Source organism: Cryptomeria japonica, unplaced genomic scaffold (genome assembly GCF_030272615.1).
Source record: "Cryptomeria japonica unplaced genomic scaffold, Sugi_1.0 HiC_scaffold_68, whole genome shotgun sequence".
NCBI lineage: Eukaryota > Viridiplantae > Streptophyta > Pinopsida > Cupressales > Cupressaceae > Cryptomeria > Cryptomeria japonica.
The window spans coordinates 5,001-30,000 of record NW_026728890.1 but is presented as its reverse complement, the minus strand read 5'-3'; the positions used below and the strand labels follow the sequence as shown (position 1 = coordinate 30,000).

At 60.6% G+C, this 25,000-nt stretch overlaps 2 non-coding genes across 2 annotated transcripts; both read left to right on the top strand.

The window, feature by feature from the left end:
- The first annotated feature begins 13,209 nt into the window (after window positions 1–13,209).
- Window positions 13,210–13,328, top strand: LOC131863759 (5S ribosomal RNA). Its single transcript, XR_009362654.1, has one exon. It is a non-coding gene; the product is annotated as a 5S ribosomal RNA (ribosomal RNA).
- Window positions 13,329–21,145: 7,817 nt separating this feature from the next.
- On the top strand, window positions 21,146–21,264 carry LOC131863704 (5S ribosomal RNA). Its single transcript, XR_009362600.1, has one exon. It is a non-coding gene; the product is annotated as a 5S ribosomal RNA (ribosomal RNA).
- Window positions 21,265–25,000: the final 3,736 nt, after the last annotated feature.

The following is a 25,000-nucleotide window of genomic DNA, read 5'->3' as shown; positions in this document are numbered from 1 at the left end:
TCGCGACAGTCATGCCGTGAGACTGTGCACCGTGCACGCGACCGAGTAAGGCCACTCAGAGACATCCATTTCCCAGGCATATGCCCCCTACGCACTTTTGGTGGTGCACCCCGCACGAACAATCCCGCCTCGACCAGCCTGAACAATTCCCCTCTCGAAGGAAGGCCTCGGCCTTAATCGTCCACGACAAACAGCTCGACGAGGCATGAAGCACCCACGGGAGCCGGAGCATGACGATGCAGAGTCTCGGTTCACAGGAGCCTGGGAAGAACATCCCGTACGGAACCCTTTACCCGAAAACATCCGAACCGCACATGCTCGCGACAGTCCTGCCGTTAGAGAATGCACCGTGCACGCGACCGAGTAAGGCCACTCAGAGACATCCATTTCCCAGGTATATGCCCCCTACGCACTTTTGGTGGCGCAACTCGCACGAACAGTCCCACCTCGACCCCGTAAACAAGCTTTTTTGCCTCGAAGAGTTCGTCGGAGACGAAGAAGCAACCTTCAGTGCAAACGTAGCACTCTTTTGTGCAACCGCCCAAACAACGCCCCCTCTACCCTCTGTCGAAACACTCGGCATTGCTGCTCCCTAAGGTGAGCTTCTCCTCATAGGCAATTCCGCTCTTATCCGGTCACGTTTGTGTGCCCGAATTTCGCAAGGCAACCTCCATGGGACATGGAAAAGACTCGAGAAGAGAGCTCGCTCACGGGAGAGAGAAGCCAAGGAGACCACGAGAGTGCTGAGAGTGGGACAGCGCTGAATAGGCGGGAGAAGCCTGCGCGTATAAACGGAGATATATATCCAATTGCAACGAAGGAACGTGCCAAAGATCGAGAACAATGGCAGAAATGCTAGTAACGTGCACTTCGGGACCAACGCATCACCGGAAGACAACCGCCAAACATCGAAAGAGTCGCGATGCTCCGCAACCTACGTGCAAAGCGGTCGCACACCGGGTAAGGGAGTGAGAGCCCCAAACATAGCTGGGCGAGGCGCTCACTCCGCTCTTTAATATCTCGTTAATACCGCCAAGGAAATGGCACAAGCACACACACACAAGCATCCTCGGAAGAGGACAGTTCGAGTGACAGGTCAAATCCAAGAGTTCCGAAGACTACCTCCAGGAACAATCGGGAACAAGACCGATTACAAGTCGTCGAGTCTGTTACTGGGCGAACACGAGATGCGCACAGGAAATCGATCAGCCCTCACAATGGCCCAAGGCCAGAGATCGGACTGCTACGATTTACCCCAACAATCATCGTGCCACTCTTCGCAGAGAGGTGATAGACGCCAACGAGCCCGCGCATAGCAATCGAGGTGTAAAAAGGGCGTTGAAGGCAGGAAGCCTGGACGAAAGAGGCTACGAGGTCACCTCGAAGCGGTCTAAGAATCGGGCGCACTTGGGGCGACTACCAGTGCCAACCCCTTATCCCGCGGTGCGTCCGACACACAGAAATTTCCAAGGCGGCCAAGGAGCCTCCCCGCATAGCAATCGGGGTGTGAGGTTACGGATGCAGCATTGATAGCAATCGAGGTGTGAGGCGAAGGATGCAGAAGTGAGAGCCGAGGGATGTAGCAGAGATAGCAATCGGGGTGTGTGATGCAGAAGAGATAGCAATCGAGGTGTGCGGTGGGAAGGGCCCAGCAGCCAGAATGCATGAAGCGACGGATGAAGCAGTGATGACAACCGGGCTGTGAGGAGAGGAGGGATGCAGCCAAGAAAGCAATCAGGGCTCGAGGCAAGGGATGCATCAAGGATAGCAATCATGTTGTGAGGCGAGATTCCAAAGGCTAAACGTGAGAGGCTGCAGGGTCGACTCAGAGAGGTCTATGCATGTGAGAGGCTGAAAGCAAGGTCGACTCGGAGCGGTCTATGCATCGGGCGCGCTTGGGGCGACTACCAGTGCCAACCCCTTATCCCGCGACGCGTCCGACAAAGAGAACGTTCCAAGGCGGCAGAGGAGGTTACCAGCCGAAGGATGCAGTAGCAATAACAGGTATAGTTCCGCGGCGGCCGAGAAGACTCACCGCATAGGAATCGGGATGCGAGGCGAGGGATGCGGCGGGAAGGCCCCGACGGCTAAACGGAAGAGGCTGCAGGGCCGCCTCGGAATGGTCCAAGCATCGGATGCGATTGGGACGACTACCAGTGCCAACCCCTTATCCCGCGATGCGTCCGATACACAGATAGTTCCAAGGCGGCCGAGGAGCCTCACCGCATATCAATCGGGGTGCGAGGCGAGGGATGGGGCGGGAAGGCCCCAACGGCTAGACGGAAGAGGCTTCAGGGCCACCTCGGAATGGTCCAAGCATCGGACGCGCTTGGGGCGACTGCCAGTGCCAACCCCTTATCCCGCGATGCGTCCGATACACAGATGGTTCCAAGGCGGCCGAGGAGCCTCACCGCATAGCAATCGGGGGTGCGAGGCGAGGGATGGGGCGGGAAGGCCCCAACGGCTAGACGGAAGAGGCTTCAGGGCCGCCTAGGAATGGTCCAAGCATCGGACACGCTTGGGGCGACTACCAGTGACAGCCCCCTATCCCGCGATGCGTCCGATACGAAGATGGTTCCAAGGCGGCCGAGGAGCCTCACCGCATAGCAATCGGGGTGCGAGGTGGGGGATGCGGCGAGATGGCCCCAACGGCTAGACGGAAGAGGCCACAGGGCCGCGTCGGAATAGTCCAAGCATCGGACGCGCTTGGGGCGACTACCAGTGACAACCCCTTATCCCGCGATGCGTCCGATACGAAGATAGTTCCAAGGCGGCCGAGGAGCCTCACCGCATAGCAATCGGGGTGCGAGGTGGGGGATGCGGCGAGATGGCCCCAACGGCTAGACGGAAGAGGCTGCAGGGCCGCCTCGGAATAGTCCAAGCATCGGACGCGCTTGGGGCCACTACCAGTGACAACCCCTTATCCCGCGATGCGTCCGATACGAAGATAGTTCCAAGGCGGCCGAAGAGCCTCACCGCATAGCAATCGGGGTGCGAGGTGGGGGATGCGGCGAGATGGCCCCAACGGCTAGACGGAAGAGGCCACAGGGCCGCCTCGGAATAGTCCAAGCATCGGACGCGCTTGGGGCGACTACCAGTGACAACCCCTTATCCCGCGATGCGTCCGATACGAAGATAGTTCCCAGGCGGCCGAGGAGCCTCACCGCATAGCAATCGGGGTGCGAGGCGAGGGATGCGGCGAGATGGCCCCAAAGGCTAGACGGAAGAGGCTGCAGGGCTGCCTCGGAATAGTCCAAGCATCGGACGCGCTTGGGGCGACTACCACTGCCAACCCCTTATCCCGCGATGCGTCCGATACACAGATAGTTCCGAGGCGGCCGAGGAGGTGGGGGATGCAGCGAGATGGCCCCAACGGCTAGACGGAAGAGGCTGCAGGGCCGCCTCGGAATAGTCCAAGCATCGGACGCGCTTGGGGCGACTACCAGTGACAACCCCTTATCCCGCGATGCGTCCGATACACAGATAGTTCCGAGGCGGCCAAGGAGCCTCATCGCATAGCAATCGTGGTGCGAGGTGGGGGATGCGGCGAGATGGCCCCAACGGCTAGACGGAAGAGGCTGCAGGGCCGCCTCGGAATGGTCCAAGCATCGGATGCGCTTGGGGCGACTACCACTGCCAACCCCTTATCCCGCGATGCGTCCGATACACAGATAGTTCCAAGGCGGCCGAGGAGCCTCACAGCATAGCAATCAGGGTGCGAGGCGAGGGATGCGGCGAGAAAGCCCCAACGGCTAGAGGGAAGAGGCTTCAGGTCCGCCTCGGAATGGTCCAAGCATCGGACGCGCTTGGGGCGACTACCAGTGACAACCCCTTATCCCGCGACGCGTCCGATACACAGATAGTTCCAAGGCGGCCGAGGAGCCTCACCGCATAGCAATCGGGGTGCGAGGCGAGGGATGCGGCGAGAAGGACCCAACGGCTACACGGAAGAGGCTTCGGGGCCGCCTCGGAATGGTCCAAGCATCGGACGCGCTTGGGGCGACTACCAGTGACAACCCCTTATCCCGCGACGCGTCCGATACACAGATAGTTCCAAGGCGGCCGAGGAGCCTCACCGCATAGCAATCGGGGTGCGAGGCGAGGGATGCGGCGAGAAGGACCCAACGGCTAGACGGAAGAGGCTTCGGGGCCGCCTCGGAATGGTCCAAGCATCGGACGCGCTTGGGGCGACTACCAGTGACAACCCCTTATCCCGCGACGCGTCCGATACACAGATAGTTCCAAGGCGGCCGAGGAGCCTCACCGCATAGCAATCGGGGTGCGAGGCGAGGGATGCGGCGAGAAGGACCCAACGGCTAGACGGAAGAGGCTTCGGGTCCGCCTCGGAATGGTCCAAGCATCGGACGCGCTTGGGGCGACTACCAGTGACAACCCCTTATCCCGCGACGCGTCCGATACACAGATAGTTCCAAGGCGGCCGAGGAGCCTCACCGCATAGCAATCGGGGTGCGAGGCGAGGGATGCGGCGAGAAGGACCCAACGGCTAGACGGAAGAGGCTTCGGGTCCGCCTCGGAATGGTCCAAGCATCGGACGCGCTTGGGGCGACTACCAGTGACAACCCCTTATCCCGCGACGCGTCCGATACACAGATAGTTCCAAGGCGGCCGAGGAGCCTCACCGCATAGCAATCGGGGTGCGAGGCGAGGGATGCGGCGAGAAGGACCCAACGGCTAGACGGAAGAGGCTTCGGGTCCGCCTCGGAATGGTCCAAGCATCGGACGCGCTTGGGGCGACTACCAGTGACAACCCCTTATCCCGCGACGCGTCCGATACACAGATAGTTCCGAGGCGGCCGAGGAGCCTCACCGCATAGCAATCGGGGTGCGAGGCGAAGGATGCGGCGAGAAGGACCCAACGGCTAGACGGAAGAGGCTTCGGGTCCGCCTCGGAATGGTCCAAGCATCGGACGCGCTTGGGGCGACTACCAGTGACAACCCCTTATCCCGCGACGCGTCCGATACACAGATAGTTCCAAGGCGGCCGAGGAGCCTCACCGCATAGCAATCGGGGTGCGAGGCGAGGGATGCGGCGAGAAGGACCCAACGGCTAGACGGAAGAGGCTTCAGGGCCGCCTCGGAATGGTCCAAGCATCGAACGCGCTTGGGGCGACTACCAGTGACAACCCCTTATCCCGCGACGCGTCCGATACACAGATAGTTCCGAGGCGGCCGAGGAGCCTCACCGCATAGCAATCGGGGTGCGAGGCGAGGGATGCGGCGAGAAGGACCCAACGGCTAGACGGAAGAGGCTTCAGGGCCGCCTCGGAATGGTCCAAGCATCGGACGCGCTTGGGGCGACTACCAGTGACAACCCCTTATCCCGCGACGCGTCCGATACACAGATAGTTCCGAGGCGGCCGAGGAGCCTCAACGCATAGCAATCGGGGTGCGAGGCGAGGGATGCGGCGAGAAGGACCCAACGGCTAGACGGAAGAGGCTTCAGGGCCGCCTCGGAATGGTCCAAGCATCGGACGCGCTTGGGGCGACTACCAATGACAACCCCTTATCCCGCGACGCGTCCGATACACAGATAGTTCCGAGGCGGCCGAGGAGCCTCACCGCATAGCAATCGGGGTGCGAGGCGAGGGATGCGGCGAGAAGGACCCAACGGCTAGACGGAAGAGGCTTCAGGGCCGCCTCGGAATGGTCCAAGCATCGGACGCGCTTGGGGCGACTACCAGTGACAACCCCTTATCCCGCGACGCGTCCGATACACAGATAGTTCCGAGGCGGCCGAGGAGCCTCACCGCATAGCAATCGGGGTGCGAGGCGAGGGATGCGGCGAGAAGGACCCAACGGCTAGACGGAAGAGGCTTCAGGGCCGCCTCGGAATGGTCCAAGCATCGGACGCGCTTGGGGCGACTACCGTTGCCAACCCCTTATCCCGCGATGCGTCTGATACACAGATAGTTCCGAGGCGGCCGAGGAGCCTCACCGCATAGCAATCGGGTTGCGAGGCAGATTATTGGGAAGGGAACCCCCTGGGATGCGGCTCAAGCAGTGCCCAAAGGGACTGGAATGCGGAATCACATCGAGAGACCCAAATGCTATACGAGGGCTCAAATCGAATTATCGATTTGGCCACGACATGGACGCATCGGAACGACTACCTTTGCCGAACCACTCGCAATTGCATCCATACCGAAACCAATAGACATTTCCGTTAGAGCCCTCGCATAGCATTCGGGAATCTCGCATGCCCCTCTAAATCGACCAATGCTGGCGCTCAATGAAAATCCGAGCGCTACCACCGTTCGAGCGCCAGCATTGGTCGAGTTAGAGGGGCACGGGGGAGAATGCTCCAGTCAACACCTCCCCTATATAAGTTATTTGTCCGATTCTCGCACAACCGTAGTCTGCCTCGTCGAATCAAACAACGGTCCCAGATTCCGACTTCCGTTCCGTAGAGACCCAAAAGCTAGATGGAGGCTCGCAAGAAAGAGAGTCGGCGCATAGCAATCGGGTTTCTCGAACGTTTAGGGACCGAGCTCACTTGCGGATAGGGCAAAATCCGCCAAGCAACCCAAAAGCTAGACGGGGGCTCGAATCGAATCGCCTAGGCGGCCACAACAACGACGTGTTGGATCGACTACCAGTGCCAAACCATTCAGCAAGACTAGTCTGTGTCGAGGCCGGATAGAGATTCTCAGAGAGCGCCCGCATAGCATTTAGGAGACCTGCCGCGTCCCTCACACTCGACAAATGGTGGTGCACGTTTATAAATCCGAGCGATCCCAACCCTTTCAAGCACCAACATCGGTCGAGATAGAGGGGCACGGAGGGGGCTGCGTGAGACAACACAGTCCCCTATATAAGTTATTTGTCCGATTCTCACACATCCGAAGAATGGTCATCAAATCGGACAACAGCCCAAACTTCCGACTTCCGTCCCAGAAAGCCCAAGAGCTATCTAAAACGTTCATGGCCGGAACTCGATCGCGGCTATACCAGTCCGCCAAGCAACCCAAAAGCTAGACTGGAGCTCTAGTCGAATCACCTCTGTGGCCATTGCAAGGACGTGTTGGAGCGACTACCATTGCCGAACCATTCCGCAGGTCGAGTCCATACCAAGGCCGCATAGAGATTCACGATGAGCTCCTGCATAGCAATCAGGAGACTTGCCGTGTCCATCACAATCGATAAATCCTGGTGCAAGATTTTTGCATCCGAGCGCTCCAACCAGTCGAGCACCAGCATCAATCGACATAAACGGGCACGGGGGGAGGATGCTCGAGAACACTACCTCCCCTATATAAGTTATTTGTCCGATTCTCAAGCAGCCGAAGTCTGGTCATCGAATCGGGTCAAAGACCACAACTTCCGACTTTACCCACAATGCAAGTCATCGAATCGAACATCGGCCCCCGAGTCGGACTCCATGCGTATGTCAGGTCATCGGACCCAAATTCCGCCTTCCTGCGCATGGCGGGCCATCAATATCAACTCGGTCATCGGACCCAAACTCCGCCTTTTTGCGTATGGCACGCCTTCAAATCGGTCATCGGACCCAAATTCCGCCTTCCTGTGCATGGCGGGCCATCAACATCAACTCGGTCATCGGACCCAAATTCCGCCTTTCTGCGCATGGCACGCCATCAACTCGGTCATCGGACCCAAATTCCGCCTTCCTGCGCATGGCAGGTCATCGGACACAAATTCAGACCTCGCCAATATGCCTACGTATCGAATCGGTCATCGGACCCAACTTCCGACTTCATCCATACTGTAGGGTCTTTGAGGTTGGCGCGGTGCGCTCAACCCAGGGAGTCGACCCATCGAAGCATACACCTCCCCTATATAAGCTATTTGTCCGATTCCCACACCTGTGTAGTTTGCACCTCTGACCAGGACATCGACCCCAACTTCCGAACTCGACTGCAACGACGGCACCAGCGCCTTGGTGCGCACCTTGCGACGCACAGTCCCAACATTCGCCTTCCTGCACATGGCAGGTCATCGGACCCAAATTCCGACCTCGCGAGTATGCCTACATATCGAATCGGTCATCGGACCCAACTTCCGACTTCATCCATACCGTAGGGTCTTTGAGGTTGGCGCGGTGCGCTCAACCCGGGGAGTCGACCCAACGAAGCATACACCTCCCCTATATAAGCTATTTGTCCGATTCCCACACCTGTGTAGTTTGCACCTCCGATCAAGACATCGACCCCAACTTCCGAACTCGCCTCCAACGACCGAACCAGCGCCTTGGTGCGCACCTTGCAACGCACAGTGCCAACATTCGCCTTCCTGCACGTGGCAGGTCATCGGACCCAAATTCCGACCTCGCGAGTATGCCTACATATCGAATCGGTCATCGGACCCAACTTCCGACTTCATCCATACCGTAGGGTCTTTGAGGTTGGCGCGGTGCGCTCAACCCGGGGAGTCGACCCAACGAAGCATACACCTCCCCTATATAAGCTATTTGTCCGATTCCCACACCTGTGTAGCTTGCACCTCCGATCAGGACATCGACCCCAACTTCCGAACTCGACTAAAAAGACCGCACCAGCGCCTTGGTGTGCACCTTGCAACGCACAGTGTCAACATTCGCCTTCCTGCACATGGCAGGTCATCGGACCCAAATTCCGACCTCATGAGCATACCTACTAATCGAATCGGTCATCGGACCCAACTTCCGACTTCATCCATACCGTAGGGTCTTTGAGGTTGGCGCGGTGCGCTCAACCTGGGGAGTCGACCCATCGAAGCATACACCTCCCCTATATAAGCTATTTGTCCGATTCCGACACCTGTGTAGTTTGCACCTCCGCTCAGGACATCGACCCCAACTTCCGAACTCGCCTGCAACGACCGAACCAGCGCCTTGGTGCGCACCAAAAGTGCGCACTTTTGGAGGGCACTTTTCTGCGCTCCAAAGGTGCGCACTTTTGGAGGGCACTTTTTGGAGGGCACTTTTCTGCGCTCCAAAGGTGCGCACTTTTGGAGGGCACTTTTTGGAGGGCACTTTTCTGCGCTCCAAAGGTGCGCACTTTTGGAGGGCACTTTTTGGAGGGCACTTTTCTGCGCTCCAAAGGTGCGCACTTTTGGAGGGCACTTTTTGGAGGGCACTTTTCTGCGCTCCAAAGGTGCGCACTTTTGGAGGGCACTTTTTGGAGGGCACTTTTCTGCGCTCCAAAGGTGCGCACTTTTGGAGGGCACTTTTTGGAGGGCACTTTTCTGCGCTCCAAAGGTGCGCACTTTTGGAGGGCACTTTTTGGAGGGCACTTTTCTGCGCTCCAAAGGTGCGCACTTTTGGAGGGCACTTTTTGGAGGGCACTTTTCTGCGCTCCAAAGGTGCGCACTTTTGGAGGGCACTTTTTGGAGGGCACTTTTCTGCGCTCCAAAGGTGCGCACTTTTGGAGGGCACTTTTTGGAGGGCACTTTTCTGCGCTCCAAAGGTGCGCACTTTTGGAGGGCACTTTTGTGCACTCCAAAGGTGCGCACTTTTGGAGGGCACTTTTCCTGTGCTCCAAAGGTGCACACCTAGGTGAGCACCTTCGACCACACCTTGTAGCACACCAAACTCTGACTTTCGACTTCATCCGCAATGCAGGGTCTTTGAGGTTGGCGCAATGCGCACAACCAGGGGAGTCGACCCATCAAACCCAACACCTCCCCTATATAAGCTATTTGTCTGATTCTCATACATGCGTAGCCTGCAGGAGCAATTAGGACATCGACCCCAACTTTCGGCTTCTAAACGAAAACAAGGTCTTTGAGGTTGGTGTAATGCGAACAACTAGGGGAGTCAACCCATCAAACCCAACACCTCCCCTATATAAGCTATTTGTCTGATTCTCATACATGTGTAGTCTACAGGAGCAATTAGGACATCGACCCCAACTTTTGACTTCTTAACGAAAACAAGGTCTTTGAGGTTGACGTAATGCGCACAACCAGGGGAGTCGACCCATCAAACCCAACACCTCCCCTATATAAGCTATTTGTCCGATTCTCATACATGTGTAGCCTGCAGGAGCCATTAGGACATTGACCCCAACTTTTGACTTCTTAACGAAAACAAGGTCTTTGAGGTTGGCGTAATGCGCACAACCAAGGGAGTTGACCCATCAAACCCAACACCTCCCCTATATAAGCTATTTGTCTGATTCTCATACATGTGTAGCCTGCAACAACGATTAGGACATCCACCCCAACTTCTGAATTCGTCTGCGTTGACCGCACCAAAGGTGCACGCCTTGGTGCTCACCAAAATCCGACTTCCGACTTCTTCTGCTATGCGGGGTCTTTGAGGTTGGCGCAGTGCGCACAACCAGGGGAGTCAACCCACCGAATGCAACACCTCCCCTATATAAGCTATTTGTCTGATTCTCATACATGCGTAGACTGCAGCAATGATTAGGACATCCACCCCAACTTTTGACTTCTTAAACAAGACAGGGTCTTTGAAGTTGGTGCAGTGCACACAACCAGGGGAGTCGACCCATCAAACGCAACACCTCCCCTATATAAAGCTATTTGTCCGATTCTCATACGTGTAGTCTGCAGCAGCGATTAGGACATCGACCCCAACTTCCGAATTCGTTTGCATTGACCGCACCAAAGGTGCACGCCTTGGTGTGCACCCTGGAGTGCACTTTGGTGCTCACCTCGGTGCACACTTTGGTGTGCACCTCGGTGTGCACCAAAGGTGCGCACCTTGGAGCGCACCAAAGGTGTACACTTTGGAGCGCACCACATAGGGTCTTTGAGAGGTTGGCGCAGTGCGCACACCAAGGTGGGTGTTGAGGTGCGTGCCGAGGTGGGTGGGTGCTAGGGTGCGCTCCATGGTGGGTGCCAGGGTGGGTGCGTGCTAGGGTGGATTCCAAAGAGGGTCATAGGGTGGGTGCCAAGGTGGGTTGGTGATATAGTGGGTTCAAAGGTGGGTACTAGGGTGGGTTCCAAGGTGGGTCACAAGTTGGGTGCCAGGATGCGTGGGTGTTAGGTTGGGTGCCAAGGTGGGCTCCTGCGTGGGTGGGTGCTAGGGTGGGTTTCAAGGTGGACGCGAGGGCGGGTGCCAAGGTGGGTAACAAGTTGGGTGTTAGGATGGGTGAGTGCTAGAGTGGGTGCCAAGGTGGGTGGGTGCTAAGGTGGATGCCAAGGTGGTTCACAGGGTGGGTGGGTTCTAGGGTGAGTTCCAAGGTGGGTCACAGGTTCAGTGCTAGGGTGGGTGTCAAGGCGGGTGTCGAGGTGCCTGGGTGCTAGGGTGTGGATGCCAATGTGGGTCATAGGGTGGGTACTAGGGTGGGCTGCAATGTGGGTGCCAAGGTGGGTAACATGCTCGGTGGGTTCTAAATTGGGTGCCAGGGTGGGTGTGCACCCACCTTGCCCGAGGTGGGTGCCAAGGTGCCAGTGTGGGTGGGTGCTAAGGTGGATGCCAAGGTGGGTGAGAAGGTGGGTGATAGGTTGAGTGGTAGGATGGGTGGGTGCCAAGATGGGTCACAGGGTGGGTGCAAGGGTGGGTAGGTGCTAGGGTTGGTGTCAGGGTGGGTGGGTGCTAGGTTGGGTTCCAAGGTGGGTGCGAGGGTGAGTGTCAAGGTGGGTCACAGGTTAGGTGCTAGGATGGGTGAGTGCTAGGGTGCAAAGGTGCCAGGGTGGGTGCTAGGATGGGTCGATGCTAGGGTGAGTGGCAAGGTGGGTCCACAAGTGTCAAGGTGGGTGCCGAGGTGGGTGCCAAGTCGGCGACTGCTATGGTGGATGCCAAGGTGGGTCACGGGGTGGGTGCCAAGTTGCTAGGTTGGGTTCCAAGGTGGGTGCCAACGTGGGTGCTAGGGTGCGTGGGTTAAAGGGTGTGTCACAACGTGGGTGCCAGGATGGGTGCGCACCCACACTGGCCAAGACGGGTGCGGGTGCAAGGTTGGGTTCCAAGCCCGGTCACAGGCTGGGTGCTAGGATGGGTGGGTGCCAAGGTGGGCACCAGGGTGGGTGCACCCACCCTGGCCAAGGTGGGTCACGGGGTGGGTCCTAGGGTGGGTAACGGGGTGGGTACTAAGGTGCGTGCCAAGGTGGGTCATAGGGTGGGTGCCAAGGTGGGCACCAGGGTGGGTGTGCACCAACCCTAGCCAGGGTAGGTCACGGGGTGGTTGTCGGGGTGGGCGTCAAGGAGCCAAGGTGGGTGGCAAGTAGCCAAGTTGCGTGCCAAGGTGGGTGTCGGGGTGGGTGCCAAGGATCCAAGGTGGGTGCCAAGGAACCAAGGTGGGTGTCTGGGTGGGTGCCGAGGTGGGAGCCAGGGTGGGTCCCAAGGTGAGTGCAAAGGTGGGTGCCAGGGTCAAGGTGAGTGCCAATGTGGGTTCCAAGGTGCCAGGGTCAGGGTGAGTGCCAATGTGGGTTCAAAGGTGCTAAGTTGGGTGCGAGGTTGGGTGCGAGGGTGGGTGGGTGCCAAGGTGTGCTAGGTGGAAGCCCGGGTGGGTCGGCATCCCATGGGTGTCGAGTTGGGTGCCTGATGGGTGCTTCTTGTCAAGTTTTAGTCGTCGGGACTCATTTCGAGCCTTAGAGGTCGTTTCTTGTCCGGTTGCCCTGTCTTCGACCTGGGAACCCAATTTTGGTCCTCGGGTCCCATTTTTTTTTGTCTCGCATCCCACTTTTGGCCTGTGGCCTTTTCGGGGTCGATTCTCGTTTTGGGCATCAGAGCATGTTTCTTCTCCTAAAACCCAATATTTGTTTATTAAGTCTCGGAACACATTTTTGTTCTCGTGGACCCATCATGGGTCTTGGAACGCATTTGTGGTCCTTGGGTCCCATTTTGCATCCCGAAACTTGTGTTTTGGTGCTTGATCCCTATTTTGGGTGCCCACCTTGCACCAAGTGCGCACCCGGGGCAAACCGAGCGCCTTGGTGCACCGGGGCAAGATCGAGCGTGCACCCGAGGCGCCCCGAACATGCACCAAGGTGCACTCGGCCCACATGTGAGCGCAGGTCGTTGCGCCCGAGGTGGTGTGTGGGCACCGCGTTGCAGACGGGACACTGCACGCACACGACGCCCCCTCCAGGTGCACGCACGTAGGCCGGGCCGGGTGCACACCCGACGCCCTAGCAAGGTGCGCGCACCCGGGCAGGGCTCACACTTGGCGAACGGGGCGCACTTCGCGAGGGAGGGTGTGCACCTCGACGGGCGTGGGTGGCCGGGGTGGATTCGCACGTGGGTCGCGGTTTGCTAAGTACACACTGCGACAAGCTCATAACGGGTGCGATCATACCAGCATTAGTGCACCGGATCCCATCAGAACTCCGCAGTTAAGCGCGCTTGGGCCGGAGTAGTACTGGGATGGGTGACCTCCCGGGAAGTCCCGGTGTTGCACCCTTTTTTAGTTTTTCGCCGGGCGTCGCAATGCTATTTGAATAAACCTTTTGCCCGTTTGCGTTCTCGTCGGGGCCGGGCCGGGCCGGGGTGCGCTGCCCGCACTACCGCGCGCGCGGGGGCGACACCGAGCGCGCACCCGAGGCACCCCGAGCACACAGGCCACGGTGCAACCCGGGCGTTGTGCGCGCACCCCGGTGCGCCCGAGGTGCTGTGCGCGCACCCAGGTGAAATCGGTGTGCACCTCGGCCAGTGCGCGCTCGGTCGAGTCGCGCACGTTGGCCAAGGTGCACGGTGATGTTTCTTACTCTAAGGTTCCGCACCAGACGCCCGGGACAGGTGAGCGAAGCTGGGCGGGGCCGGGTGCGCGGCCGGGGCAGGTGCACGCAGCTGGAGAGAGCTTTGGAGCACACTTCGGAGCGCACCAATGATGCGCTCCATTCAAAAGTTTCCTGAAAAGGCAAAAAAAGTTGAGATTATAGAATTTCCCACTTGAGAGATTGTAAAAAAAAAAAATTTAAAATGAAGGAAACGCGGGTGCCAAGGTGTGCGCAGCCCAGCCAAGGTGTGCGCACCAAGGCGCCCACCCTGGCGAAGGTGCACGCAAGGTGCGCACCCGAGGCAAACCGGACAATTAACCCAACTTTCGACTTCGCGCGCACCTTGGAGCGCACTTCGGAGCGCTCCTTGGTGCGCACCAATCTTGGGCACCTCGGAGTGCACCATGGCGCCCACCAAGGTGCGCACCCGGGGCAAACCGAGCTCCGACTTCGTGCGCACCTTGGAGCGCACGAAAGGTGCGCACCATGGCGCCCACCAAGGTGCGCAGCCCAGCCAAGGCGTGCGCATCAAGGTGCGCACCCTGGCGAAGGTGCGCACCCGGGGCAAACCGAGCTCCGACTTCGTGCGCACCTTGGAGCGCACAAAAGGTGCGCAACCCAGCCAAGGTGTGCGCACCCCGGTCAAACCGAGCTCCGAATCGTGCGCACCAGAGGTGCACGCCATCGTGCGCACCTTGGAGCACACTTCGGAGCCCTCCTTGGTGCGCGCCGATGTTGCGCACCTCGGAGCGCACCCGGGGAAAACAATGCAATTAACCCGACTTTCGACTTCGTGGGCACCTCGGAGCGCTCTCGGGTTCGCACCTCGGAGCACACCGAGGTGCGCACCTTTGATGCGCTGCCTTCACCAATTTCCAGAAAAGGCAAGAAAACATTGAGAAGGTGTGCGCACCGAGGTGCCCACCCTGGCGAAGGTGCACGCGAGGTGCGCACCCGGGGCAAACCGGGCTCCGACTTCGTGCACGCCGCACCTTGGAGCACACTTCGGAGCGCTCCTTGGTGCGCACCAGGGCGCGCAACCCAGCCGAGGTGCCCACCCCGGCGAAGGTGCACGCGAGGTGCGCACCCGGGGCAAACCGGGCTCCGACTTCGTGCACGCCATGGTGCCCACCGCGGCGAAGGTGCACGCGAGGTGCGCACCCGGGGCAAACCGGGCTCCGACTTCGTGCACGCCGCACCTTGGAGCACACTTCGGAGCGCTCCTTGGTGCGCACCATGGTGCCCACCAGGGCGCGCAACCCCGCCGAAGGTGCACGCGAGGTGCGCACCCGGGGCAAACCGGGCTCCGACTTCGTGCACGCCGCACCTTGGAGCACACTTCGGAGCGCTCCTTGGTGCGCACCATGGTGCCCACCAGGGCGCGCAACCCCGCCGAAGGTGCACGCGAGGTGCGCACCCGGGGCAAACCGGGCTCCGACTTCGTGCACGCCATGGTGCGCACCGCGGCGAAGGTGCGCACCCGGGGCAAACCGGGCTCCGACTTCGTGCACGCCGCACCTTGGAGCACACTTCGGAGCGCTCCTTGGTGCGCACCAGGGCGCGCAACCCAGCCGAGGTGCCCACCCCGGCGAAGGTGCACGCGAGGTGCGTACCCGGGGCAAACCGGGCTCCGACTTCGTGCACGCCGCACCTTGGAGCACACTTCGGAGCGCTCCTTGGTGCGCACCATGGTGCCCACCAGGCCGCGCAACCCAGCCAAGGTGTGCGCACCAAGGTGCACGCGAGGTGCGCACCCGGGGCAAACCGGGGTCCGACTTCGTGCACGCCGCACCTTGGAGCACACATCGGGGCGCTCCCGGGTTCGCACCGGCGTTGCGCACCGTGGTGGGCACCTCGGAGCACACCAAGGTGGGCAGCGAGGTGCGCACCTTTGATGCGATGCCTTCACTAATTTCCATAAAAGGCAAAAAAAAAACGAGATTTTAAAATTTCCGTTTTGAAAGATAGTGAGAAAAAGGGAATGCTGGTGCCATCTTGAGCCCGCCCTGGTGCGCAGCCCAGCCAAGGTGTGCGCACCAAGGTGCCCACCCTGGCGAAGGTGCGCGCCCGGGCAATTAATCCAACTTCCAACTTCGCGCGCGCCAGGGTGGGAGCGCACCCAACAACCGGGCCTGGGAAGAGCCAATGCGAGAAACCCCACCAAACGCTCTGACAAAAAAAGAGGGGGCGCTCCAGTAACCCCGCTTCGGAGCGCACCCTGGGCAAACCCAGCCAAGGTGCCCACCCCGGCCAAGGTGCAGGCGAGGTGCGCACCCGGGGCAAACCGGGCTCCGACAACGTGCACGCCGCACCTTGGAGCACACTTCGTAGCGCTCCCGGGTGCGCACCTCAGAGCACACCAAGGTGGGCAGCGAGGTGCGCACCTTTGATGCGCTGCCTTCACTAATTTCCAGAAAAGGCAAAAAAAAAAGGAGATTTTAAAATTTCCGTTTTGAAAGATAGTGAAAAAAACGGAACGCGCGTGCCATCTTGAGCCCGCCCTGGTGCGCAGCCCAGGTAAGGTGCCCACCCTGGCAAAGGTGCGCACCCGGGCAATTAACCCTACTTCCGACTTCGTGCGCGCCAGGGTGGCAACCGGGCCTCGGAAGAGCCAATGCGAGAAACCCCACCAAACGCTCCGACAAAAAAAGAGGCGGCGCTCCAATAACCCCGCTTCGGAGCGCAGCCGGGGCAAACCCAGCCAAGGTGCCCACCCCGACGAAGGTGCACGCGAGGTGCGCACCCGGGGCAAACCGGGCTCCGACAACGTGCACGCAGCACCTTGGAGCACACTTCGAAGCACTCCCGGGTGCCCACCGGCGTTGCGCACCGTGGTGGGCAGCGAGGTGCGCACCTTTGATGCGCTGCCTTCACTAATTTCCAGAAAAAGGCAAAAAAAAATGAGATTTTAAAATTTCCGTTTTGAAAGATAGTGAAAAAAAAGGAACGCGGGTGCCATCTTGAGCCCGCCCTGGTGCGCAGCCCAGGCAAGGCATGCGCACCAAGGTGCCCACCCGAGGTGCACACCCGGGGCAAACCGGGCTCCGACTTCGTGCAGGCCGCACCTTGGAGCACACTTCGGAGCGCTCCTTGGTGCGCACCATGGTGCCCACCAGGGCGCGCAACCCAGCCAAGGTCTGCACACCAAGGTGCCCACCCCGGCGAAGGTGCACGCGAGGTGCGCACCCGGGGCAAACCGGGCTCCGACTTCGTGCACGCCATGGTGCCCACCGCGGCGAAGGTGCACGCGAGGTGCGCACCCGGGGCAAACCGGGCTCCGACTTCGTGCACGCCGCACCTTGGAGCACACTTCGGAGCGCTCCTTGGTGCGCACCATGGTGCCCACCAGGGCGCGCAACCCAGCCAAGGTGTGCGCACCAAGGTGCACGCGAGGTGCGCACCCGGGGCAAACCGGGGTCCGACTTCGTGCACGCCGCACCTTGGAGCACACATCGGAGCGCTCCCAGGTTCGCACCAGCGTTGCGCACCTTTGATGCGCTGCCTTCACTAATTTCCAGAAAAGGCAAAAAAAAACGAGATTTTAAAATTTCCGTTCTGAAAGATAGTGAAAAAAACGGAACGCGGGTGCCATCTTGAGCCCTTCCTGGTGCGCAGCCCAGGCAAGTTGTGCGCACCAAGGTGCCCACCCTGGCGGAGGTGCGCGCCCGGGGCAATCCGGGCTCCGACTTCGTGCACTGCATGGTGCCCACCAAGGCGCGCAACCCAGCCAAGGTGCCCACCGCAGCGAAGGTGCACGCGAGGTGCGCACCCGAGGTGCACACCCGGGGCAAACCGGGCTCCGACTTCGTGCACGCCGCACCTTGGAGCACACTTCAGAGCGCTCCTTGGTGCGCACCAGGGCGCGCAACCCAGCCGAGGTGCCCACCCCGGCGAAGGTGCACGCGAGGTGCGCACCCGGGGCAAACCGGGCTCCGACTTCGTGCACGCCATGGTGCCCACCGCGGCGAAGGTGCGCACCCGGGGCAAACCGGGCTCCGACTTCGTGCACGCCGCACCTTGGAGCACACTTCGGAGCGCTCCTTGGTGCGCACCATGGTGCCCACCAGGCCGCGCAACCCAGCCAAGGTGTGCGCACCAAGGTGCACGCGAGGTGCGCACCCGGGGCAAACCGGGGTCCGACTTCGTGCACGCCGCACCTTGGAGCACACATCGGGGCGCTCCCGGGTTCGCACCGGCGTTGCGCACCGTGGTGGGCACCTCGGAGCACACCAAGGTGGGCAGCGAGGTGCGCACCTTTGATGCGATGCCTTCACTAATTTCCATAAAAGGCAAAAAAAAAACGAGATTTTAAAATTTCCGTTTTGAAAGATAGTGAGAAAAAGGGAATGCTGGTGCCATCTTGAGCCCGCCCTGGTGCGCAGCCCAGCCAAGGTTTGCGCACCAAGGTGCCCACCCTGGCGAAGGTGCGCGCCCGGGCAATTAACCCAACTTCCAACTTCGCGCGCGCCAGGGTGGGAGCGCACCCAACAACCGGGCCTGGGAAGAGCCAATGCGAGAAACCCCACCAAACTCTCTGACAAAAAAAGAGGGGGCGCTCCAGTAACCCCGCTTCGGAGCGCACCCTGGGCAAACCCAGCCAAGGTGCCCACCCCGGCCAAGGTGCAGGCGAGGTGCGCACCCGGGGCAAACCGGGCTCCGACAACGTGCACGCCGCACCTTGGAGCACACTTCGTAGCGCTCCCGGGTGCGCACCTCAGAGCACACCAAGGTGGGCAGCGAGGTGCGCACCTTTGATGCGCTGCCTTCACTAATTTCCAGAAAAGGCAAAAAAAAAAGGAGATTTTAAAATTTCCGTTTTGAAAGATAGTGAAAAAAACGGAACGCGCGTGCCATCTTGAGCCCGCCCTGGTGCGCAGCCCAGGTAAGGTGCCACCCTGGCAAAGGTGCGCACCCGGGCAATTAACCCTACTTCCGACTTCGTGCGCGCCAGGGTGGCAACCGGGCCTCGGAAGAGCCAATGCGAGAAACCCCACCAAACGCTCCGACAAAAAAAGAGGCGGCGCTCCAATAACCCCGCTTCGGAGCGCAGCCGGGGCAAACCAAGCCAAGGTGCCCACCCCGACGAAGGTGCACGCGAGGTGCGCACCCGGGGCAAACCGGGCTCCGACAACGTGCACGCAGCACCTTGGAGCACACTTCGAAGCACTCCCGGGTGCCCACCGGCGTTGCGCACCGTGGTGGGCAGCGAGGTGCGCACCTTTGATGCGCTGCCTTCACTAATTTCCAGAAAAAGGCAAAAAAAAATGAGATTTTAAAATTTCCGTTTTGAAAGATAGTGAAAAAAAAGGAACGCGGGTGCCATCTTGAGCCCGCCCTGGTGCGCAGCCCAGGCAAGGCATGCGCACCAAGGTGCCCACCCGAGGTGCACACCCGGGGCAAACCGGGCTCCGACTTCGTGCAGGCCGCACCTTGGAGCACACTTCGGAGCGCTCCTTGGTGCGCACCATGGTGCCCACCAGGGCGCACCCGAGGCAAACCGGGCTCCGACTTCGTGCACGCCGCACCTTGGAGCACACATCGGAGCGCTCCCAGGTTCGCACCAGCGTTGCGCACCTTTGATGCGCTGCCTTCACTAATTTCCAGAAAAGGCAAAAAAAAACGATATTTTAAAATTTCCGTTCTGAAAGATAGTGAAAAAAACGGAACGCGGGTGCCATCTTGAGCCCTTCCTGATGCGCAGCCCAGGCAAGTTGTGCGCACCAAGGTGCCCACCCTGGCGGAGGTGCGCGCCCGGGGCAAACCGGGCTCCGACTTCGTGCACTGCATGGTGCCCACCAAGGCGCGCAACCCAGCCAAGGTGCCCACCGCAGCGAAGGTGCACGCGAGGTGCGCACCCGAGGTGCACACCCGGGGCAAACCGGGCTCCGACTTCGTGCACGCCGCACCTTGGAGCACACTTCAGAGCGCTCCTTGGTACGCACCAGGGCGCGCAACCCAGCCAAGGTGCTCACCCCGGCGAAGGTGCACGCGAGGTGCGCACCCGGGGCAAACCGGGCTCGGACTTCGTGCACGCCGCACCTTGGAGCACACATCGGAGCGCTCCCGGGTTCGCACCAGCATTGCGCACCTTTGATGCGCTGCCTTCACTAATTTCCAGAAAAGGCAAAAAAAAGAAAAAAATGAGATTTTAAAATTTCCGTTTTGAAAGATAGTGAAAAAAACGGAACGCGGGTGCCATCTTGAGCCCGCCCTGGTGTGCAGCCCAGGCAAGTTGTGCGCACCAAGGCACCCACCCTGGCCAAGGTGGGTCACGGGGTGGGTCCTAGGGTGGGTAACGGGGTGGGTACTAAGGTGCGTGCCAAGGTGGGTCATAGGGTGGGTGCCAAGGTGGGCACCAGGGTGGGTGTGCACCAACCCTAGCCAGGGTAGGTCACGGGGTGGTTGTCGGGGTGGGCGTCAAGGAGCCAAGGTGGGTGGCAAGTAGCCAAGTTGCGTGCCAAGGTGGGTGTCGGGGTGGGTGCCAAGGATCCAAGGTGGGTGCCAAGGAACCAAGGTGGGTGTCTGGGTGGGTGCCGAGGTGGGAGCCAGGGTGGGTCCCAAGGTGAGTGCAAAGGTGGGTGCCAGGGTCAAGGTGAGTGCCAATGTGGGTTCCAAGGTGCCAGGGTCAGGGTGAGTGCCAATGTGGGTTCAAAGGTGCTAAGTTGGGTGCGAGGTTGGGTGCGAGGGTGGGTGGGTGCCAAGGTGTGCTAGGTGGAAGCCCGGGTGGGTCGGCATCCCATGGGTGTCGAGTTGGGTGCCTGATGGGTGCTTCTTGTCAAGTTTTAGTCGTCGGGACTCATTTCGAGCCTTAGAGGTCGTTTCTTGTCCGGTTGCCCTGTCTTCGACCTGGGAACCCAATTTTGGTCCTCGGGTCCCATTTTTTTTTGTCTCGCATCCCACTTTTGGCCTGTGGCCTTTTCGGGGTCGATTCTCGTTTTGGGCATCAGAGCATGTTTCTTCTCCTAAAACCCAATATTTGTTTATTAAGTCTCGGAACACATTTTTGTTCTCGTGGACCCATCATGGGTCTTGGAACGCATTTGTGGTCCTTGGGTCCCATTTTGCATCCCGAAACTTGTGTTTTGGTGCTTGATCCCTATTTTGGGTGCCCACCTTGCACCAAGTGCGCACCCGGGGCAAACCGAGCGCCTTGGTGCACCGGGGCAAGATCGAGCGTGCACCCGAGGCGCCCCGAACATGCACCAAGGTGCACTCGGCCCACATGTGAGCGCAGGTCGTTGCGCCCGAGGTGGTGTGTGGGCACCGCGTTGCAGACGGGACACTGCACGCACACGACGCCCCCTACAGGTGCACGCACGTAGGCCGGGCCGGGTGCACACCCGACGCCCTAGCAAGGTGCGCGCACCCGGGCAGGGCTCACACTTGGCGAACGGGGCGCACTTCGCGAGGGAGGGTGTGCACCTCGACGGGGGTGGGTGGCCGGGGTGGATTCGCACGTGGGTCGCGGTTTGCTAAGTACACACTGCGACAAGCTCATAACGGGTGCGATCATACCAGCGTTAGTGCACCGGATCCCATCAGAACTCCGCAGTTAAGCGCGCTTGGGCCGGAGTAGTACTGGGATGGGTGACCTCCCGGGAAGTCCCGGTGTTGCACCCTTTTTTAGTTTTTCGCCGGGCATCGCAATGCTATTTGAATAAACCTTTTGCCCGTTTGCGTTCTCGTCGGGGCCGGGCCGGGCCGGGGTGCGCTGCCCGCACTACCGCGCGCGCGGGGGCGACACCGAGCGCGCACCCGAGGCGCCCCGAGCACACAGGCCACGGTGCAACCCGGGCGTTGTGCGCGCACCCCGGTGCGCCCGAGGTGCTGCGCGCGCACCCAGGTGAAATCGGTGTGCACCTCGGCCAGTGCGCGCTCGGTCGAGTCGCGCACGTTGGCCAAGGTGCACGGTGATGTTTCTTACTCTAAGGTTCCGCACCAGACGCCCGGGACAGGTGAGCGAAGCTGGGCGGGGCCGGGTGCGCGGCCGGGGCAGGTGCACGCAGCTGGAGAGAGCTTTGGAGCACACTTCGGAGCGCACCAATGATGCGCTCCATTCAAAAGTTTCCTGAAAAGGCAAAAAAAGTTGAGATTATAGAATTTCCCACTTGAGAGATTGTAAAAAAAAAAAATTTAAAATGAAGGAAACGCGGGTGCCAAGGTGTGCGCAGCCCAGCCAAGGTGTGCGCACCAAGGCGCCCACCCTGGCGAAGGTGCACGCAAGGTGCGCACCCGAGGCAAACCGGACAATTAACCCAACTTTCGACTTCGCGCGCACCTTGGAGCGCACTTCGGAGCGCTCCTTGGTGCGCACCAATCTTGGGCACCTCGGAGTGCACCATGGCGCCCACCAAGGTGCGCACCCGGGGCAAACCGAGCTCCGACTTCGTGCGCACCTTGGAGCGCACGAAAGGTGCGCACCATGGCGCCCACCAAGGTGCGCAGCCCAGCCAAGGCGTGCGCATCAAGGTGCGCACCCTGGCGAAGGTGCGCACCCGGGGCAAACCGAGCTCCGACTTCGTGCGCACCTTGGAGCGCACAAAAGGTGCGCAACCCAGCCAAGGTGTGCGCACCCCGGTCAAACCGAGCTCCGAATCGTGCGCACCAGAGGTGCACGCCATCGTGCGCACCTTGGAGCACACTTCGGAGCCCTCCTTGGTGCGCGCCGATGTTGCGCACCTCGGAGCGCACCCGGGGAAAACAATGCAATTAACCCGACTTTCGACTTCGTGGGCACCTCGGAGCGCTCTCGGGTTCGCACCTCGGAGCACACCGAGGTGCGCACCTTTGATGCGCTGCCTTCACCAATTTCCAGAAAAGGCAAGAAAACATTGAGAAGGTGTGCGCACCGAGGTGCCCACCCTGGCGAAGGTGCACGCGAGGTGCGCACCCGGGGCAAACCGGGCTCCGACTTCGTGCACGCCGCACCTTGGAGCACACTTCGGAGCGCTCCTTGGTGCGCACCAGGGCGCGCAACCCAGCCGAGGTGCCCACCCCGGCGAAGGTGCACGCGAGGTGCGCACCCGGGGCAAACCGGGCTCCGACTTCGTGCACGCCATGGTGCCCACCGCGGCGAAGGTGCACGCGAGGTGCGCACCCGGGGCAAACCGGGCTCCGACTTCGTGCACGCCGCACCTTGGAGCACACTTCGGAGCGCTCCTTGGTGCGCACCATGGTGCCCACCAGGGCGCGCAACCCCGCCGAAGGTGCACGCGAGGTGCGCACCCGGGGCAAACCGGGCTCCGACTTCGTGCACGCCGCACCTTGGAGCACACTTCGGAGCGCTCCTTGGTGCGCACCATGGTGCCCACCAGGGCGCGCAACCCCGCCGAAGGTGCACGCGAGGTGCGCACCCGGGGCAAACCGGGCTCCGACTTCGTGCACGCCATGGTGCGCACCGCGGCGAAGGTGCGCACCCGGGGCAAACCGGGCTCCGACTTCGTGCACGCCGCACCTTGGAGCACACTTCGGAGCGCTCCTTGGTGCGCACCATGGTGCCCACCAGGGCGCGCAACCCCGCCGAAGGTGCACGCGAGGTGCGCACCCGGGGCAAACCGGGCTCCGACTTCGTGCACGCCGCACCTTGGAGCACACTTCGGAGCGCTCCTTGGTGCGCACCAGGGCGCGCAACCCAGCCGAGGTGCCCACCCCGGCGAAGGTGCACGCGAGGTGCGTACCCGGGGCAAACCGGGCTCCGACTTCGTGCACGCCGCACCTTGGAGCACACTTCGGAGCGCTCCTTGGTGCGCACCATGGTGCCCACCAGGCCGCGCAACCCAGCCAAGGTGTGCGCACCAAGGTGCACGCGAGGTGCGCACCCGGGGCAAACCGGGGTCCGACTTCGTGCACGCCGCACCTTGGAGCACACATCGGGGCGCTCCCGGGTTCGCACCGGCGTTGCGCACCGTGGTGGGCACCTCGGAGCACACCAAGGTGGGCAGCGAGGTGCGCACCTTTGATGCGATGCCTTCACTAATTTCCATAAAAGGCAAAAAAAAAACGAGATTTTAAAATTTCCGTTTTGAAAGATAGTGAGAAAAAGGGAATGCTGGTGCCATCTTGAGCCCGCCCTGGTGCGCAGCCCAGCCAAGGTGTGCGCACCAAGGTGCCCACCCTGGCGAAGGTGCGCGCCCGGGCAATTAACCCAACTTCCAACTTCGCGCGCGCCAGGGTGGGAGCGCACCCAACAACCGGGCCTGGGAAGAGCCAATGCGAGAAACCCCACCAAACGCTCTGACAAAAAAAGAGGGGGCGCTCCAGTAACCCCGCTTCGGAGCGCACCCTGGGCAAACCCAGCCAAGGTGCCCACCCCGGCCAAGGTGCAGGCGAGGTGCGCACCCGGGGCAAACCGGGCTCCGACAACGTGCACGCCGCACCTTGGAGCACACTTCGTAGCGCTCCCGGGTGCGCACCTCAGAGCACACCAAGGTGGGCAGCGAGGTGCGCACCTTTGATGCGCTGCCTTCACTAATTTCCAGAAAAGGCAAAAAAAAAAGGAGATTTTAAAATTTCCGTTTTGAAAGATAGTGAAAAAAACGGAACGCGCGTGCCATCTTGAGCCCGCCCTGGTGCGCAGCCCAGGTAAGGTGCCCACCCTGGCAAAGGTGCGCACCCGGGCAATTAACCCTACTTCCGACTTCGTGCGCGCCAGGGTGGCAACCGGGCCTCGGAAGAGCCAATGCGAGAAACCCCACCAAACGCTCCGACAAAAAAAGAGGCGGCGCTCCAATAACCCCGCTTCGGAGCGCAGCCGGGGCAAACCCAGCCAAGGTGCCCACCCCGACGAAGGTGCACGCGAGGTGCGCACCCGGGGCAAACCGGGCTCCGACAACGTGCACGCAGCACCTTGGAGCACACTTCGAAGCACTCCCGGGTGCCCACCGGCGTTGCGCACCGTGGTGGGCAGCGAGGTGCGCACCTTTGATGCGCTGCCTTCACTAATTTCCAGAAAAAGGCAAAAAAAAATGAGATTTTAAAATTTCCGTTTTGAAAGATAGTGAAAAAAAAGGAACGCGGGTGCCATCTTGAGCCCGCCCTGGTGCGCAGCCCAGGCAAGGCATGCGCACCAAGGTGCCCACCCGAGGTGCACACCCGGGGCAAACCGGGCTCCGACTTCGTGCAGGCCGCACCTTGGAGCACACTTCGGAGCGCTCCTTGGTGCGCACCATGGTGCCCACCAGGGCGCGCAACCCAGCCAAGGTCTGCACACCAAGGTGCCCACCCCGGCGAAGGTGCACGCGAGGTGCGCACCCGGGGCAAACCGGGCTCCGACTTCGTGCACGCCATGGTGCCCACCGCGGCGAAGGTGCACGCGAGGTGCGCACCCGGGGCAAACCGGGCTCCGACTTCGTGCACG